The sequence below is a fragment of the Haliotis rufescens genome, unplaced genomic scaffold (assembly GCF_023055435.1).
Source record: "Haliotis rufescens isolate VD_foot unplaced genomic scaffold, xgHalRufe1.0.p SCAF_5, whole genome shotgun sequence".
Classification (NCBI taxonomy): domain Eukaryota; kingdom Metazoa; phylum Mollusca; class Gastropoda; order Lepetellida; family Haliotidae; genus Haliotis; species Haliotis rufescens.
This window is the reverse complement of record NW_025964223.1, coordinates 7,997,522-8,018,203: the sequence shown is the minus strand read 5'-3', so window position 1 is coordinate 8,018,203 and position 20,682 is coordinate 7,997,522. Positions and strand designations below refer to the sequence as shown.

Sequence of the window (20,682 nt, the reverse complement as noted above, 5' to 3'; positions counted from 1 at the left end):
TATCAGGCGAGTACATTTGTCTGATGATTGATTGCATGTCATTGTAGCCTGAAGACTTGGCTCATTGTTCATATTATCAATCACTGGATTGTCTGGTCCAGATTTGATTATTTACATGCCACCATCACACAGCTGAAATATTGCTGAGTGCAACATTAAAACAAACAAACAAACAAATATCTGGGGTAAAGGGCAGCCCTCATACACTTTCTCAACTTTTTTAATTTATGAATTCAAATTAACAAATTTAAAAAGTCAAATAAAATTTCTATCCAGCAAAACCTTTATTCTTAAAGGTGAAATGTTTCATTTTTTCATTCCTCATTTGAGATATACAGTAGTTTGAAAGGGAGGCAAACTTTGATTCGTGACTTTCTTCTTGAAAACAACATGCAAATTGTCTTCATTGTGAGTGAGTGAGTGAGTATGGTTTTACGCCGCTTTTAGCAAGATTCCAGCAATATCAATGCAGGGGACACCAGAAATGGGCTTCACACATTGTACCCATGTCGGGAATTGAACTGGGGTCTTCAGTGTGACAAGCTAACGCTTTAACCATGAGGCTAATTGTCTTCATAAAGATGGTATTTCTTGAACAGTGATTTGCTGTGTAAATGGTTAGAAGGTTAAACAGTTGTTATGTTATCAGATAGTCAATATTAATTTCAGCTGTCACAAACTTTATTCTGTTGCAGTTATTATAGTGCTAGCCCACTGAGATACCATTTAGCAGTTTAACATGGATATCTCATTCAGGCACAGTATAAGGACTCCGAGCCGACCTGTCCTTGTTTTATCCCTGAAATGCCAAGCGCCAAACAGGGTAACAACCGATACCGTCTTTTGGAATGACACAGCAGGGGATGAAACCACCGACCGTCTGTCCTCAGATATGCATTATACCACTCCTGATTTAGTTGGTTCTGTATTCAGATTATTCTCAGCTCCCTGGGGAGAATACACACATGCAGCCACAATGGTTGATGATGATACAATCTCCATTTCCTACTTGGTACCCATCTATGGATGAGCCATAGTTACGTGACAAGTTTAAAAGATACAGGTGCTTCTGTTGCCCTTAGATTGAGATTGGTTTTAACGATGAATGGAACATTATTCTGGTTATATCATACAGTGTTAGCTTGATGTGGGATGAAAGCCCAAATTGATGCAGGTCTTAGAAATTTACCACTTTAGTGAAACTCACAAGCATGGGTATGGTGCTAACAAACTTAGAAACATAATCAGAGCAGACCTGGAGTTAAACCCACGATCATAGGTTCCAGGCATGCCTCCGAGATGTAACTCTGCACAGCGAACATCCCCGGAAAGAGGTGAGGTGAAATGGGGTTAACGTCGCGTCCAAGATTATTGCACTTATATAGCGACGTGCATGCACGTGTGTGTGTGTGTGTGTGGCTGCTTGTACTAGTCCGGACTGATGCCAATTTATAGTGCTAGCTCACTGAGATACCATGCCGCAGTTTAACATGAGTACCCCACTCAGACACAGTATACTGACTCCGAGCCGACCAGTCCTTGTTTTAGCCCCTTAATGCCGAGCGCCAGACAGGGTAACAACAAGTACCATCTTTTAACGTCTTTTGGTATGATGCGGCTGGGAATCGAACCCCGGACCTTCCGCTCTCTGGGCGGCCGCTCTACCATTAGACCATGGAGGAGGTCTCCCCGGAAAGACAAATCACTGTGAGTTAATAGAACTATCATCCACCATGCATGATCAAACGGAAACCATACTTGCTTCATTTGTAAAATGAAATGCCATTGCCTTAGGCCATACTTTCTTTATTCTATGATTTACGGATTCTTCGCACCCCAATAACTTGAATTGGTTGAAATAAAAACCAAAATTAGTTTGAGAAGTTCAATATTTAAAAAAATTATTTGAGCCAGTGGGGGGGCGGGAAAATAGCCAAGTGCAAGACGATCAGCATTTTAAAACTCAATAATTTGTTTTCATATGACTATAGCTTTTAGGTCATGTTATGATGTACAGAGACATGAATGAATACTTTCACAAACAGCAAAAGGAGCATGTATATTCAGATATAAGACTCTGCTACAATAAAATATGCTTACAGGATTGACTTCAGTCGCTTGACAGAAAACAGGATAACTTCCTTCTAACCCAAAGGTCAGTATACAACAGGGTTAATATCAGATGATTAACAAAATCAATACCCCGGTACTTTCCTTGCAAGATTCTACAGAGCGATATTTTGTCTTAATCTGCAGTCAACCAGGTTTGCGCGACATCATCTTAATGTTAACTGCTTAAAAAAAGCTTAAATCCTGAATGGATTTTTTTAAATATCAAAACCTAGCTATCACTTTGCATCTTCATTTGTTAAAAAAAGCAAAAAAAACCTTTTGATTAATTCTGTTGAGTATTTGGTGGTAATAGAATTAATCTGTTGTCAACCAGCTTCAGGCTACATAATGTGTGACTCCATCTGCCTCAGCAGCAAAGCTTGGACCTTGAGTGGATCGTTTTATGATCAAGCTGGAATTTTCTTTCTGTTACCTAAATCCAACCCATTACCAACATGGGTGCACCTGTTCCCAATATATCGGGATCACTCCAAGAATCTATTGACGGACACTGCTTATCACTCTAATATCATTCTTAGCATGTTCTAGAAGCTGATCAGGTTCTGGATATGCCCTCCCACACAATGTGCTCTGAAGTCGAAGACGACTGCTTTATTTCCTGAATCATTATACCCTTACCAAACCCCATGGTGCTTCTGCATCAACTCAGCAGCCCACAACATAGATATTCTTGGCCATAGTGTCATCCTAACCTAGATCAATACAGTCACTGTACTTACTCCGATGTTCAAAAACCCAGTCCATGACGGCATATCTAACATTTTCTCCCATTTTTTTTCACAATCTAATTATGGTCCAAGAGGGCTGATTTGTGTTTACAATCATTAGCAAATGTCAAGGAAAATTGATGGCTAACAAAAAAGATTCATGTCTGCTTCCCTTGAAATTTCAAGCAGACGACATTTGGCAGACGTCATGAAGCAAGTATAGATGGCTAAGTAGGGAAGAGTTACGGAAGGGGAATTTTGCAATGTTCATGAGAAAATTAGAAAATAGAGGAAATCACCGCACCCCATAATTCTGCGAAGCCTACCATCCACTCAATTTCCGATTCTGATTTTCTATGTCTGATTTGCATCAGGTTCGCCAATTCAAACTGACAGCTTGCACTGACAACAGCGAGCCACAGCCTGCATCCCGAGAGCCCATACTAATGCACCCTATCCTTAAGGAATGCAGCAGAGAGTTGCATCCCTGACAGCCATGATAAGTAGCTATGGGCACGTAATTCTGCCCATTACTGAATCCAGCGGTTTCTACGATCGCTCATCAATCTGTCCTATTGGTTTCCTCCGACAGAGGAAATTGTGTAACAGTTGTTCAGATTCTTTCATTATCCCTGTTACTTGTTAAGATACACTGACGGAATTTTTAAAAGACCGTTTCAGATTTGGAGGAAAACATTCAAATTTAGTTAATGAGCCATTGAAAGAGATGGCACCTTGAGATCCATCATTGATGATATGGATTTTCGAAGATTTTAATTTTCAAATTTGAAAAACTGTTATTATCCATTTGATAATTTTTACCTCTAAATCTCTTTGATATGGATAATGGATAATGTCAATGATTTAACAAAATCAAATCACCAAGCACTTTACAGCTGTTTCATAACGTAACCTTAATGGAAATTTTGAAATTGCAAATTCAACAAAAAAATATATACTATGAACGCAAAAATGTGAATTTCAGAATATGTTTTGATACCCACAATCCATCATTCTAGCCAGAGGACACAAATAATGACACATGTAATTAAACTGTCAATGTTCTGTGAATATTCAATAATCATTATATCTCCCTCATGAAGATCCAGGGGGGGTCAGGTAGCCAAATGGTTAAAGCGTTCGCTCGTCACTCCAAAGATCTGAGTTCGATTCCTGACATGGGTACAATGTGTGAAGCCCATTTCTGGTGTCCCCCGCCGTGATATTGCTGGAATATTGCTAAAAGCGGTATAAAACCATCCTCCTCACTAATGAATCGAAGATCTAGGTTAGAATTGTTCATCAACCCATGCTTGTTAGAAGAGTTGACTAACAGGTCGATACATGTCATCGTGTCCTTATTGCATAAATCAATGCTCATGATGTCCATCACTGGTTTGTCTGGACCAGACTCAATAATATACAGACTGCCATCACATAAGTGGGATATTGATGAGTGCAGAGGTAAATAACAAACAAACAAACAACCAAACAACCAAACAAACAAAAATAAGAACCAAAGCCCACATGTTGGTTTGTGTATGTTGGTCTGTTTATTTATTTTTTAACACTGCAATCAGCAATTTTCCAGCTTCATGAAGTGGTCTCAGAAATCTCCACAATATGTCAGTCTATGAACTAACAGCATACGCAACAGACTAATCTCGGAATATTATAAAATCCCTGAAAGCTTGAGCCAACTGAGCACAATTCTTCTACTTGCACAAAAGCACACAATAGCAGATCTTGCTCGAGTCGCCCTGTTGAAGATCCAAGCCCTCCACCATCACACAGGCAACTCTACACCATACAGCTCCCCGATGAACACTCTTTCACAGCGAGCTGGAACGTTAATTATTTCCCAATAGTATCCTGATCTTCTAAACTGCCATCTTCACCTCCCCACGGTGCCAATACTTCTGGTAATCACATTATCTCTTCAACAAAAGATTTTGGCCTGAAAGTCACACATATTTCTGTGAAAAAGTCAGCCATTGTCTTTCAACAAAGAATCTTGTTCAATGCTGAGAATTCACAGTGAATGCCTTGATGTGTATTTAGGCACCAACAAAGGACTTTTCTTCACAATACCTTGTCCATTTTTCTATTCGGTACTATTCAATAGTTTTGCTCCAGGTGCCACTTTGTTTTTTGAAGCTCCGGCATCAAGTCATTTTTTTGCACTAACCCCCGAGCCATTTCTTTTACCTTACAGTTATTTTCTTGGGAAAAGCAAATATTTTCTTCTTGGATGTTTCATAATGCAATATTTTGGTCATGATGAAGAGGATCTTAATTTGCATCATCTCAAAGACATGAAAGGAATTATCTTTTCCGAATCTTTTCAAATTGTTGTACCAATCTGAAGATTTCAGTCCAAGAGTCTGTTGCTGCAGCTGTCAATCTTCTTGCAGGGTATATCTGGTGAGTTAGCTGCCAGTCCTGCTTTTAACAAATCCTGATTTAAAACCTCCCATAGCTGACTAAAAAACACACACCTTCAGACATATTATTACTTACAACTTTCTGTGTTAATGCAATCAAATAAAATAATTATGATTTATTTTGAATAAATATACTGCAAGTGATTCCATGGGATTTGATTGGATAATCAAGCAATTCCAAAAATAATTTGTGTTGGCCACACTGACAAATGGCTGCTTCTATTGGGATTACAGGCTGGTATATTGTCTTTAGTAATATTGTATAGGAACGAGAATTGGTTGGTTACAATTTTGTATAGAAATGAGTATTGGATGGTTACAATATAGTAGAGTAACGAGGGTTGGATGGCTACAACATAGTAGAGTAATGAGGATTGGATGGCTACAATATAGTAGAGTAATGAGGATTGGATGGCTACAATAGTGTATGGTAATTACGATTGGATGGCTACAATAGTGTATAGTAATGAGGATTGGATGGTTACAATAGTGTATAGTAATTAGGATTGGTTACCTACAATAGTGTATAGTAATGAGGATTGGATGGCTACAATAGTGTATGGTAATTAGGATTGGATGGTTACAATAGTGTATAGTAATGAGGATTGGATGGTTACAATAGTGTATAGTAATGAGGATTGGTTGGCTACAATAGTGTATAGTAATGAGGATTGGATGGTTACAATAGTGTATAGTAATGAGGATTGGATGGTTACAATAGTGTATAGTAATGAGGATTGGATGGTTAGAATAGTGTATAGTAATGAGGATTGGATGGTTAGAATAGTGTATAGTAATGAGGATTGGATGGTTAGAATAGTGTATAGTAATGAGGATTGGATGGTTACAATAGTGTATAGTAATGAGGATTGGATGGCTACAATAGTGTATAGTAATGAGGATTGGATGGTTATAATAGTGTATAGTAATGAGGATTGGATGGCTACAATAGTGTATAGTAATGAGGATTGGATGGTTACAATAGTGTTTAGTAATGAGGATTGGTTACCTACAATAGTGTATAGTAATGAGGATTGGATGGCTACAATAGTGTATGGTAATTAGGATTGGATGGTTACAATAGTGTATAGTAATGAGGATTGGTTGGCTACAATAGTGTATAGTAATGAGGATTGGTTGGCTACAATAGTGTATAGTAATGAGGATTGGTTGGTTACAGTATTGTTTAGTAATGAAGATTGGATGGTTACAGTATTGTACAGTTATGAAGATTGGTTGGTTACAATATTGTTTAGTAATGAAGATTGGTTGGTTACGATATTGTAGAGTAATGAGGATTGGATGGTTACAATATAGTAGAGTAATGAGGATTGGATGGTTACAGTATTGTAGAGTAATGAGGATTGGATGGTTACTCCTTGTGGCCTTTTTGCCAGGCCCAGACTATAGCCATAACATTGATGAGTTTGGTGAAAATCACTCACTCACTCAAATGGTTGTATCTTAACCTACTGTATATTATTTGTCATAAACCCTCTGCCACTTTTGCCTTTTGTATTGCAGGTTTCTTTCTAACTTAGAGTAACCTTGTTAGAGGTACTACATTCAAGTGAGACCTTCTGAGATGTTTTACATTTAAATTGGAAGACCTGTTTGAAGGTTTACAGATGAATTGTATAAAGAGCTATAATATGCATTTAGTGTTGATTCACAAGGAGATTCACATGAAGATTCCATGACATGAATCGAATCTGCAACCTCACATACCATGTTTAGTATTGCAACCTCCTGTTTTCCACCTAAGCCTCCAGGGCTGGTGATGAAAAGGTGTTCAATCTTACATGTCAGGACTTCAGTTGTCTGCATGCTGCACGTGGTCTTACTCTCGCCCGTTGTCATCAAATTTGTTTTATACCACAACTTATGTATTGTTTCACTATAACATATCCCATTTTTTTTGTATTCTTTCATATGGCCAGTTAACTAAAACACTACTCCTTTGGCCCTAGGGCTTTTCCTTCATTAAAGGTTTTACAGTTTCCACCAAAACCTCGGAGTCGTGTTTTATCAATAACTTTTCACCTTGCACAATAGTATAATTGTACCTTGTGCCCATTTCACATATCGTTATCATAAATGTGTGAACCAACTGTCAATGATCAAAACGATGAATGTTTTCATCAATAATATTTATTCCCCATGCCTGGCTGCACATTTCAATAGGGAGCTATTCATACTTGTCATAAAGATGTCCAATTTTACCACAGAGACAATTTCTAACTTGTCAACAAATCTGACATGCCAAAGCTTTTCCCATCTAACAAAGTACTTTTCCATGCACATTCCAAACCCATTTCAAGAAAGTCCCTCTACAGAACATTATCTGCACAATTTCAAATGCCAGAGGCGCCAATTCTGTATGGATTTTACCATTTTCATAAATACAAGAGAAATGGGATCAAGTGGATGCCGCAGGAAAGACATGTCCCTTTCTGTTGACTTTCAATTTCTTTCAAGCATATTGTGCGCAGGACTTCATTTCACGCAGGGACATACCAGTAATTATGACAAAAAAATGGCCAGAAGAATGGAGAATCCCATCCATGGTGAAATGGTTTGCAATGCTTCCTGATAATAGTCTATTATTGATTTTTCTCAATGAAGGAATTTTTTCCTGCAAGGTCAGGAGAGTTTAGAGGAAGAAAGGTGGATCTACTCTGGATAATGTTCTAGCGTAAATATAAATGTAAAATGTCAAAAGCATTTCTGATGATATATTTAAAATGTTTTAGCCTATGAAATGAGTGGGAAAAGTGTCTGAGATCGCCTTTGAAGGTCTTCCATAATTCTTGTTTGATGCTTTGAGAATTATTATTTTGAACAGATATACAAATAAATATCATTCTTGCCATTTTTGTAAAAGATGGTATTCTAACATTGTTCTGTAATCAAATATATTACAAAGTGTAATTTTCACGCACTCACATAGTTGAAGACCCATATTATATTGCACTCATTTCTACCGGGTACCCAGTTACTGCATGTGTCAGATCAGGACCACAATCTCACAGACACATCTCAACAAAAAGACTTTGTATTATGAAAATGAGTGACAGCAGTCTTAGGATTCAAAATTCCTGAGAATGTTAAATGTCTCGCTGCCATGGGGGATATGCTCTCAAACCCTTCAGTGCCATTATTCTCATCTTCTCACAAGTGTGAATTTCCGCGCCTGCTGTATACGAGACCGAAGTGTATACACACAAGATTAATTGTCTCTTATTCATCTGTTGTTTTCTCAGGTCCTTGGAGGTTTTAGTATTTGGGAGACATATCCAATAGAGGACCTAGTATAATAGCATAAATACATACAATGAAAAATATATCAACGAATTAATGATGCATGCAACTATCCACATTCGGCTTCTGCACATGCAAAAACACATTCTTCAGTTCAAGGTCAAAAGTTTCAAAAGTTCAAGGTCATGTCTGCAATAGGGTGAAGGTCAGGGCTATCATCAGATGTTATTGGGGGTGGTCGGGTAGCCTAGTGGTTAAGGCTACGTCACGCCGAAGACCCGGGTTCGATTCCTGACATTGCTAAAAGCGGCGTAAAACCATATTCACTCACTCACTCACTCACTCAGATGTTATTGAACATATCAGGGAGGCTGTATAAGTGAGAAGATACTGTATTTGTGTTTTAACTTCCACTCCTTCCAACACTGACATTATCCAATATTGACACATTTATAAAAAATCTAGAAAACATCAATATTCACATAATGATGAATTATGGCTTTGTCCTACAAATATAAAAATAATGGCAATTCTCACATTAAGTCAAAATGGGGAATTGATCGAAACAAATTTATTCAACAACTTTCTGTTACAAAAATTATTTCCAATCCAAAACAATCTCATTTGCAAACACATTTTCTTTTTTACTAAATGTAATATCTTCATTTTGATTGAACATCCTTAATCTTATACCTGACAAGTGCCCCCTGATGGTCAGCAAGAATGCAGGCGACAGAACTCGACAGAACTCGACAGAGTCGGTTCCATAAAAACCGGATGAGCAACCGAGAAAATGAGTGAATGAAGTTGAAAGCCATTTGAACAGTGTTTCAGTTACATCACGAAATGTCTGTTTAATGTGGGATGGAAGCCTGGAGCAGTGCAGGTCTTAGATGTTTACTACGGGTGAAACTTGGGTGTACTTGGGTGAAACCCATGAGCATGGATTTGGTCTGGACAAACCTCAAACATAATCAGGTTGAATTGGGTTCAAACTCTTGACCACATGATCCTGGCATGGGTAAGGGACACAACTCTACACAGCAAAAAACAGCAGTGCCATGGACAACTGGGCCACCTGTGCCCTGGATGAGGATAGATGAGATAGTGATTGAGTCGGCCGCTTTTTAACAGTATTCTAGTTATATCATGGTGTGTTAGCTTAATGTGGGAGGAAAGATCTAAGTGATGCAGGTCTCAAAGATTTACCACTTCGGTGAAACCCACGAGCATGGGTATTGTGCTGACAAACCTAGAAACATAATTGGGGTGAACCGGCATTCGAACACACAATCATAGGTTTCTGGCGTGTCCAAGATGTGCAACCTTGCACAGTGTATCACGGCGCCTTAGACGACTGGGCCACGCGTGTCCCTAAGGATAGATGAATCAGGAGATCATCTAATTGTAGTTTTGATCATGAACACACAATCATAGGTTTCTGGCGTGTCCAAGATGTGCAACCTTGCACAGTGTATCACGGCGCCTTAGACGACTGGGCCACGCGTGTCCCTAAGGATAGATGAATCAGGAGATCATCTAATTGTAGTTTTGATCATGAAAGTCATGATCATCTCATGTTTTACCAATGTATGAAGCTACCCACAAACACAATCGTAAGAACCAAGGTACCAGGTGGTAGATGTCTACTTCTTTAGTGAAACCCAAGACGACCAGACCAGAGCCGGAGTTTGGGGAATTGATCCTCTCCAAAAGATGTTAAAAGATGGTACTTATTGTTACCCTGCCTGGTGATAAACAAGCACTGGTGGCTCAGAGTCATACCAAAAGAAGTTGAAAGATGGTACTTATTGTTACCCTGCCTGGTGATAAACAAGCACTGGTGGCTCAGAGTCATAACAAAAGAAGTTGAAAGATGGTACTTATTGTTACCCTGCCTGGTGATAAAACAAGCACTGGTTCGCTCAGAGTCATACCAAAAGAAGTTGAAAGATGGTACTTATTGTTACCCTGCCTGATGATAAACAAGCACTGGTGGCTCAGAGTCATACCAAAAGAAGTTGAAAGATGGTACTTATTGTTACCCTGCCTGGTGATAAAACAAGCACTGGTTGGCTCAGAGTCATAGCAAAAGAAGTTGAAAGATGGTACTTGTTGTTTCCCTGATAAAACAAGGCCTGGTTGGCACAGAGTCATACCAAAATATGCTAAAAGATGATACTTGCTGTTACCCTGCCTGGTGATAAAACAAGGACTGGTTAGCTCAGAGTACTGGTATACTGTGTCTGAGTGGGCTGTTAATGTCAAACTACAGCATGGTATCTCAGTTGGCTACCACTATAAAACTGGCACATGTTCGGATAAGTAAAAGCTCACCCCATCCACGCACAAACACTTAATAATCCTTAACGTGACATTAAACTCCACTCAAAAGCACTGCTATATGTTGCTGACAGCCCAAGGATGGTAATCAGGACATGCCTGGGATTCAAACCCAATTCTGCACGTCCATCTGTTGTGCCTTACACCACTGGGCCTACCATGCTCCTTTATTGAAAGTAATGGCCTGAGCACTAAGGAACATGATGGACCTGAGCTTGCTTGTTGGTTTGTTGTTTAACGCATCACCCAGCAATATTCCAGCTATATGACAGCAATCTGTAAATAATCAAGTCTGGACCAGACAATCCAGTGTCTGACATCATGAGCATCGATCCACGTAATTGGGATATGATGACATGCATCAAACAAGTCAGAGAGTCTGGCCATTTGATCCCGTTAGTCGCCTCTTATGACAAGCATAGTCGCCTCCTATGGCAAGCATGGGTTGCTTAAGACATAAACATGGACAGCAACACATACAAAAACCGAGAATAATTCATAATGAAAAAATAAACAATTAATTTTCAATTCCATCCATGGAAAACCTATTCCATAGAGCCATACCACACCATTCTACAGCATCAAAAAATGCCTTTCCTGTCTGATCAGACTTGACAGGTACGTTTTAAATATCGATCACTTATCCTTGTGATCTATTGACTTGTTCACAAAAGAATCCCTACTAATATACACAAACTACGGTTAGGCAACGTACCGACTTGCCTTTCAATGAAACAGCCTCCATTAATACAAGACTACGACAAAAGATGGAATCCATTTCAAAAGCACCAATCTTGCAGTTATCGTAAAATCCACCACAAAAATTTGATAACATTGCTTTGCGTTTTGAGTGATGCATTATCCCAGGAAAGACAATCTCATTACGAATTCCATTGATCGTGGAATACTTTCTGTTATCGGGCATCGAACAAAAAGACGGTTTGTGAGAATTCAATACACACCCCTAGCTAAAAAGTATTTCATCACAAGCTAAGCACTTGAAAATTTCTCAAGCTTCGTGTTAACATTGTGCGCGTCTTTACAGGATCAAATGACATACGCATTGGCATGCCTGATTAAAACTCCTGACTGGAAGCCGTGTTATATTAATCATGTCTCCAGACTAAGCACTCCATGAAGAGCATATAGCTTATCTTCATGGGCCAAGCTGGTCATAAGGCTTTGTTCAAAAGAAGCCCCGAACACAAAATCGTTACACAAAACACATTGTGGTTGTACATCGCCACCATCCTTCAATACTCAATCGCTTGTTTTTATCACATATGTCTTAATGAAAGGGGCTGATTTGTTATTTTCAAGTTCAAAAGGTCTTTTAGGCTTTCAAGACATGTCTTAACGGTACACATATTTTGCTACATATACCTGCAAATACGATTATAACTGCTTAAATTTGCTGCTGGATCAGTGACTTGGCATTTTTTTGGCAATATGGCGCAATCATACATGCATGGCTTGTTCACAATCATGTAGTATGACACAGAGTTTCACATCCTGAGGGCATTCCTTGGAAGTACCTGTGATGGGTGTTTGGGGGGAACTGATGAGAATTATGTGGTGGATGTCAAGGAAATATGTGGTGGATATCAAGGAATTATGTGGTGGATGTCAAGGAGTTATGTGGTGGATGTCAAGGAATTATGTGGTGGATATCAAGGAATAATGTGGTGGATATCAAGGAATAATGTGGTGGATATCAAGGAATTATGTGGTGGATATCAAGGAATTATGTGGTGGATATCAACGAATTATGTAGTGGATATCAAGGAATTATGTGGTGGATATCAAGGGAATAATGTGGCGGCATATCATGGGAATTATGTGGTGGGGTATCAAAGGAATTGGTGGAATATCAAGTAATAATAAGGTGGCATGTCAAGGGAATAATATGGTGGATATCAAGGAATTATGGGGAGGCATATCAAGGGAATGATGTGGTGGATATCAAGGAATTATGGGGAGGCATATCAAGGGAATGATGTGGCAGCATATCAAGGGAATGATGTGGTGGCATATCAAGGGAATGATGTGGTGGCATATCAAGGGAATTATGTGGTGGGATATCAAGAGAATTATACTATCTGTCTCTCTAATATAGTGATTATGAAATGTCCTAATTGAAAACCACTGGTACTACACGGAAGGCAAACAAGTCAGGGTCCCATTAGGTTTCATACGTCTCCCAAATACTAAAACCTCCAAGGACCTGAGAAAACAACAGATGGATAAGAGACAATTAATCTTGTGTGTATACACTTTGGTCTCGTATACAGCAGGCGCGGAAATTCACACTTGTGAGAAGACGAGCATAATGGCGCTGAAGGGTTTGAGAGCATATCCCCCAGAAAGTGATACTCCAGAGTACTTACAGTACTGGCTCATAGATGGCGCTGTTGTAGTGAAATGGACATGAAATTGATCACTGCGGCTATGTACGGAGATGTAAGAGCTTCAAGTCGCGTTTCTTGTTTCCAGATACAGAAATAGAGGGGACATTATGTCTACATCTCAAAATACATGGAAATACTTCGTCTAGAGACTCTCGACCCTAAATACAAAATAACATTGGACTGTTCAGTTAGAAGATGCTCAATTCATTTTTCATTCATAGAGATCTTATACCTGAATCAACACAACCGTAAGTAACAGAAAGCTGTCTACCAACAAGAAAGGTTTCATATGAAATTGATGTATTAAATCAACTGTTGGTGTACCACTCATTGTAAATGCATATGATGCTCAAAACTAAAATATCATTATAAAATATCATTATAAACCTGGGATTTGAGTTTCATTTTCAAATTCACTTGTTTTTTAAGAAATTTATATCAAGAGAGGATCTCACCCAAGTGTCTTTTGACTTTAAACATACAAGGGGCGGTGGGGTAGCCTTGTGGTTAAAGTGTTTGCTTGTCACACCAAAGACTCAAGTTCGATTCCCCAAATTGGTGCAATGTGTTAAGCCCATTTCTGGAGTCCCCTTGCCATGAAATTACTGGCAAATTGCTAATGCGGCATAAAACCATATTCACACGCTCAAATATATCAATACGAGTGGATGAGAGTTTAAAACTCTGAGATTTGTATCAAAATACACGAGGGTGAGATTCTATTTATCATCCAAAATTATTATTGCACCTTTTTCAGTTTGTAAACTGTAATAACCAGTGTCTTGATTGTTCAAGCAGAGCTGACCAGCTTCAGCGGTAGTGCGATAAGTGATGTCATTTGATTGCGATGTCATGGTAACTGATGACATCACACTGACATCATCTGATGAAGCAGTTGCAATGTCGCGATATCTCCTAGGTGATATCTTCTGTGGAAGCCAATTTGGGATGATAAACTGACAAGCTGCAAGAGGGTGAATGAGTGAGTGAGTAAATGTTTAAAGCCGCAGTCAGCACTTTTACAACTAATAGCTTGTAAATACTGAGGTTCATACGAACAAGTGTTGATGGTCACACATCCAGAAACCCTAATCCCTAGTTTTTATCAAGATTTTAAGCCAATGATGAGACACTGGGTGCCAAACCCTGGTCTCCCAATATTATTCTCTGTGGCACTGTACAAAAAGACATCAAAAATTGTAAGTTGGCTTCAGGCCATTCCCTCTCAAGATTTGTTTGTTGTTTAACACCTCCCTCAGCAGTATTTGACGACGGTCTGTAAATAATCAAGTTTGGACCAGACAATCCAGTGATTAACATCATGAACATCCATCGATGAAATGGAATACGATGACATGCATCAACCAAGTCAGTGAGCAATGCCTCTTACGACAAGCATGGGTTGCTGAAGACCAATCCTCACCCGGAATCTTCACAGGACCCATTCTCAAGAAACATTAATTAAGATTTAATAACATCCCGATGGTTTTTCAGAATGTAACATATATTTCAGCTAACCAAAAGAAGCCTGGCCTTGACACAGGGGAGTGGAGGGTCAGTCGGGTAGCCTAGTAGTTAAAGTGTTTGCTGGTCACGTCTAAGACCCCGGTCGATTCCCCAAATGGGTACCATGTATGAAGCCCATTTCTGGTGTCCCCTGCCATGATATTGCTGGAATATTGCTAAAAGCGGCGTAAAACAATACTCACTCACTCACTCAGAGTAGTGGAGGTCTGCTGTCATCAGCTGAAGTGTTCAAATGTACTTCTTGTTCAAATATTTCACAACTGGAATTTCTGAATCTACATTGATACATCAACAGGTTTAATATTGTTAAAAACCCTTTATAAAAAAACAAAAACAAATCATTAAAGTCAAAGGACATCATATTGGCAGTAAACCTTGTTGGAAGAGTGAGTGAGTTGGGTTTCACGCTGCTTTTAACAGTATTCCAGTTATATCACGGCGTGTCAGCTTAATGTGGGAGGAAAGCCCGAAGTGATGCAGGTCTTAGATGTTTACCACTTCGGTGAAACCCACGAGCACGACAAACCTAGAAACATAATCGAGGCAAGCCAGGATTCAAACCTACAATCATAGGTTTCTGGTGTGCCCAAGGGACACAACTCTGCACAGCGAATCGCGGCGCCTTAGACGACTGGGCCACCCATGCCCCCCTTGTCAGATGATATCAAATAACAAAACAGAGAACAGTGACAATAACCTAATGGCGAAACTGATGGACATTATCATGTAATGTACCAATTAATGGCAGTAGGTTCCACATGTACATTGAAACTTGAGAAATCCCTAACCAAAGGACTAGATTCCCTGAATGATTCCTAAATTCTCAAATTCAGACAAATGTCTCATGAGAATAGCAATAACAATTGAAATAAGATATTGTATTGTGTCCTGGTATTTGTAATAACCTGTATTTTAAATCCACCTCCGAGTCCCCTACGAAACACTTGGTGAAATGTACATGGATAATACATTTCACACGTCATTTATGTCCACCATGCAACCCCCGAAATGTACAACTGACACGAAACCTACATGTGAAATGTACATTTGTCTATTACATATGACAAAGTATCTAATCAAGTGCACGAATTTCCAATATGCTGCAGAGATTACATTACCATGAATAATAGACCAAGGAATACATTCCATTAATAGTTGTCCATTTCCTGCACCTACTCATCATGCAATATGAAGAATGTCGGACTCCCTGACAGCAGAACACATTATTTAATCTTGAGCTCAGGCAAGTTAATTACACCCGAAGGTATCTTTCTCCACATCAACTGTCCATATGCTATCAACATACTGTTCTCGATATGTTTCATCATGATCACAGACTTTCTATTTCCCAGTACTCTGACGCTAAATTGCATCAATTTCACCCAATTTCATCCTGTCAGAAGATCTACAGTAACTCTCTACATTGTTAACAGGTTTCCGTGATCCCGTCCACTTACTGAGCAAAGTGTATCGTATAGGTAGAGGGAATGTCCAATGCAGTGTATTAGATGACGTGTCAATGTTCCGGCCCTAATTGTATATCTTTGGTCTTGTCTCAGTGTAGATGGGTTGTAATCTTGAAGAAGTGGCTGTGGTGTTGACTTTCATTTTCTCTACATTACCATGGTAACACACCTTCATTGCAGAGCCCAGTCATCTAAGGCGCCGCGATTTGCTGTACAGAGTTATGTCCCTTGGGCACAGCAGAAACCCATGATTTTGAGTTCGAATCCCAGTTTGCCCCGATTATGTTTCAAGTTTTATCAGCACCATGCCCGTGCTCGTGGGTTTCACCGAAGTGGTAAACGTCTAAGACCTGCATCACTTCGGGCTTTCCTCCTACATTAAGCTGACACGCTGTGATATAACTGGAATACTGTTAAAAGCGGCATGAAACCCAACACTCACTCATTGGAGAGCAACAATGCATAGAAGGTGATCGAATTGATACACAAAAACACTTGATCAGGGCCCCGTTCCACGAACTGATGGTTGCGCCAAGGTGATCGTAACCCCCATACTTTAACAAAGACTTACGACAGTCGTAGAACTACAATCACTTTGTGGAACAAGGCCCTAAACACCTGGTGTCATCACTATGTGAAAGTGATTCAAAAACACATGATGATATAGCCAAAATCGTACAATGGACACTGCTTTTAGCAAAGATTTTCCTTATGGAAAGGGTTTTGTAACTTTATTTCTTATTGAGATACAATGTGCAACACAAAAAACAAGAATTTAAGTATCTAGGTTTTCAAGATGAGTTCTCATGGCACATACATACATGTCATATAAAATATGCCGCATTGACATTTCTGTTAGAATAATCATTACTTTTTAGTTTTGTCTGGTAAAATCTGAAGTTATCTAGTGAGAGTTTTGTGATGCAAAGATTGTTCAGATTTGAATAGAAGAGTCATCTTAGGTGGATCAGTCAGAAGGATCAGTCAAAGGATCAGCCAGAATGTCGTTTACAGTGAGGCCAGGTAGTATATTACTCCTCCAGTGCTGACCAAGGTATGATGAGGGTAAAAGAATAGGCCAAGTGTACCCAAATTTGCCTATAACCTATGTTGCCATGGTTACTTAAAAGTTTCCTGCCTGGTAAGAGAAATAACACCACGAAAACAAACCAGCTATAACATTTTTACATTAAACTTAAGATGACAAAATTTTCTTCTCAAGGACACATGGATATATTGAATTTTACCCAAGTGTCTTTTTCCCAGATGAAGCATAAAGATGAGTTGAAAAATGATCCGCGACTTGCCGAGGATATGTTTATTCTTATCATCAAATCTTGATACATTTGAGCTTGGAAGGCAAGAGGCAGAGATTCTATTCAAAATTATTGCTTCCAAACCTTTTTCAGTTTGTAAACAGTGATAGCCAGTTCATTGCATGCAATCAGCTATCCAGTTTCAGAAGCCAAGAGATTAGTGATGCACCCGTAAAGATCCTGGTTAGAATAGGTCTTCAGCAACCCATGCTTGCTAAAAAAGGTGACTATAATGCTTGTTGACTAACAGGATCGGGTGGTCAGGCTAGCTGAATTGGTTGATGCATGTCATCATATCCGAAATTGCGTGGATCGATGCTCATGATATCTATCACTGGATTGTCTGGTCAAGACTTGATTATCTACAGACTGCTCATATAGCTGGAATATTGCTGGGTGCAGTGTTAAACAACAAACAAACAAACCAACAAACAAACCAACAGGGGATATCATTTGACTGTGACATCATGTTAACCAGTGACATCATAATGGTCTGCAATTCTAGAAGCAATGGATCTCACCCAAGCGATATATCCAGTTAAAGTGGCAAATCGTTTGTTTTTAAAAAATAGACTTTCACAGCATGACATGATGATACAGCCCCTCTATACATCCAACTGTATCACATGATGAAGATCTGAGAGCGTCACCAAACATCACATCCTTACCATCGTCTCAGATTGTTTCTCACTTATCCCATTTTCCCTTCCTAAACATAGCTCCAACCATTAATGATTCATGAACAAATCAACTAATGGCATCAAGACACATCCTTTCTTTGAATAACTACCTTCAACTGGCCAGTAATCAAATCTCATTGCAATTCATGAAGCTAATTTTATTGTGGTGCAATAAAATTAATCTTTGCTGTAAAGACCTCACCAGCTACTAACAAGGGGGTCATTGGCCTACAGAACCATCAGTCAGCGATTACTTGATAATGGTAAGTTGGATATCATGAATAGTATTGAATATGTATAGTACCAAAGAAGAAATAACGCTAGCATGAATATCTTTTAGAGTGAGTGAGTGAGTATTGTTTTACGCCGCTTTTAGCAATATTCCAGCAATATCACGGCGGGGGACACCAGAAATGGGCTTCACACAATGTACCCATGTCGGGAATCGAACCCGGGTCTTCGGCGTGACGAGCGAACGCTTTAACCACTAGGCTACCCGACCGCCCCTGAATATCTTTTAGAAACACTGAGTGACCAGGTCTAAACATTGGTACTGCAGGATCTATATTTGATGCCATAAAAGACCCCAATTCCACGAACCAGATGGGTTTATCAATCTCTTTTCCTTCAATAAAAACTAAACAAAGCCTCGAGTGCTCAATGAAAATTCGGTTACTTATATACATATTGAACTTGATGGCACCAAACTCAATAATGTCATGGTAGAGTTTCTGCAAGTCAAATCTGGAACCTGTAAAATCAAGACTCTCTTGGTCACCTTAAGGGCTTGATCAATTGGTTTTCAGCGAACTCTGCCCACACATCAGTATTATTGCACATACATTCCATAAAAAGCCGACAGTTAGGGGCACCAATGCAGAAAGATTCAATTTAGAGTCAACTATTTTCAGCTTCGCTGGTTTGCTATTTCTTCTGGAAACTCCTACAGATTGGTGTCTCGATTGAAGGCATGTTGATTCAAAATCTCCTGGAGATGAGGTTGGTACTTGAAGAAATGCTCAAACCAACAGGAGAGACTTTGGGTCATCTTTGTATTCAAATTGGTTCCAGAAATTGAAAATGTCTGCCATTGGTAATATACTTTTAAGAATTCAATTCCAACTGGAAAATTCATTTCTATTTTTAACTATCTTGTCAGTTCCACTGTTTGATGTAGAAAGGCTTCCTGGTGTGTTTCAAACTCATTTCAAACGTCTTCATATTCAATATTACTTGCAGCAATTCATACTTTGGTAATTCAGCTATCCTTATAGATCGGACGCTTGCACATAACAATATTATCAACTGAATATGTCCATTTCTCCATACTGAAGTAAGCCATTACTAATTGACTTGTAAGGTGGCTTTCAAATACAACTAGCCACACAACTCAAGAAGTTGGTCATCATGTCAATAAAACCTCATGGAACGAAATCACGGCCGTCAAGGGTTGAAAGACACAAATGAACTTGATGTTGGGCTCTCACAAAAAAATTGTAAATTGTTAGTCTTGAAGTATGATTGTAGCATGTCGCTTACTCTTAATGCTCACAGACAAAATTGAGACACTGACCATCCAGAATCGTAAAAAAGCATACATATTTTATCAAACTTTTATTAAATATGTTGATTGTTGTGCATGCTGAATAACCATGGCTGTATGGTTGTTGTATTTGTTGTTTAACGCTGCACTCAGCAGTATTACAGCTATATGATTTCAGTCTGTAAATAATCGATTCTGGACCAGACAATCCAGTGAATAAAGTCATGATCATCGATCTACGCAATTGGGATACGATGACATGCATCAACCAAGTCAGCGAGCCTGACCACCCGATCCCATTAGTCGGCTCTTACGACATGGCGGTATGTAGTGGCAGACTTGTAGTTTTGCCCATATTGAAGCAGACTGAAACAATTTCCCCTAAGACAAATGACATCATCATAAATCGCCTTTGTTCGTCAAGTGTAAAGTGACCTTGAGTGGCTACAAACCTTCAAGTTTGAATTGTATACCCCCCCAGGGAGCTGAGAAGGATATGTGAACTGATCAATCTCCGGGTCTGGGAGATAGAATGTCTCATGCTTTGAACGTATATATTCCTCTGTGATGTGGTGATAATGCTACATAATTAGATTATTACTGTCCTTATTATCGCCAGCATCTTTATCATCCACAGCACATAACACCACTGTCATATACAATCCTGCCAGTTTTACTGCATATTCGTGTCATCTGTTTCCTAGTCCTAACAAGAAAATGCAAATAATTCTGTAACATATATCCAACTGCTCTCAAAAAGCTAATTTTCTCCGATATTACAAATCCGTTTGGACACATGCCGGAGGAAATACGGGAAATCAATATGTACACATGTCAGCTATTAAGTAGTTGCC

The 20,682-nt window shown here is 39.1% G+C and overlaps 1 protein-coding gene across 12 annotated transcripts in view; it reads right to left on the bottom strand.

Moving 5' to 3' along the window:
• Positions 1–20,682, bottom strand: part of LOC124110337 (neuron navigator 2-like) — a 605,924-nt gene that overhangs the window by 489,025 nt on the left and 96,217 nt on the right. The gene's annotated exons all lie outside the window — the stretch shown is intronic.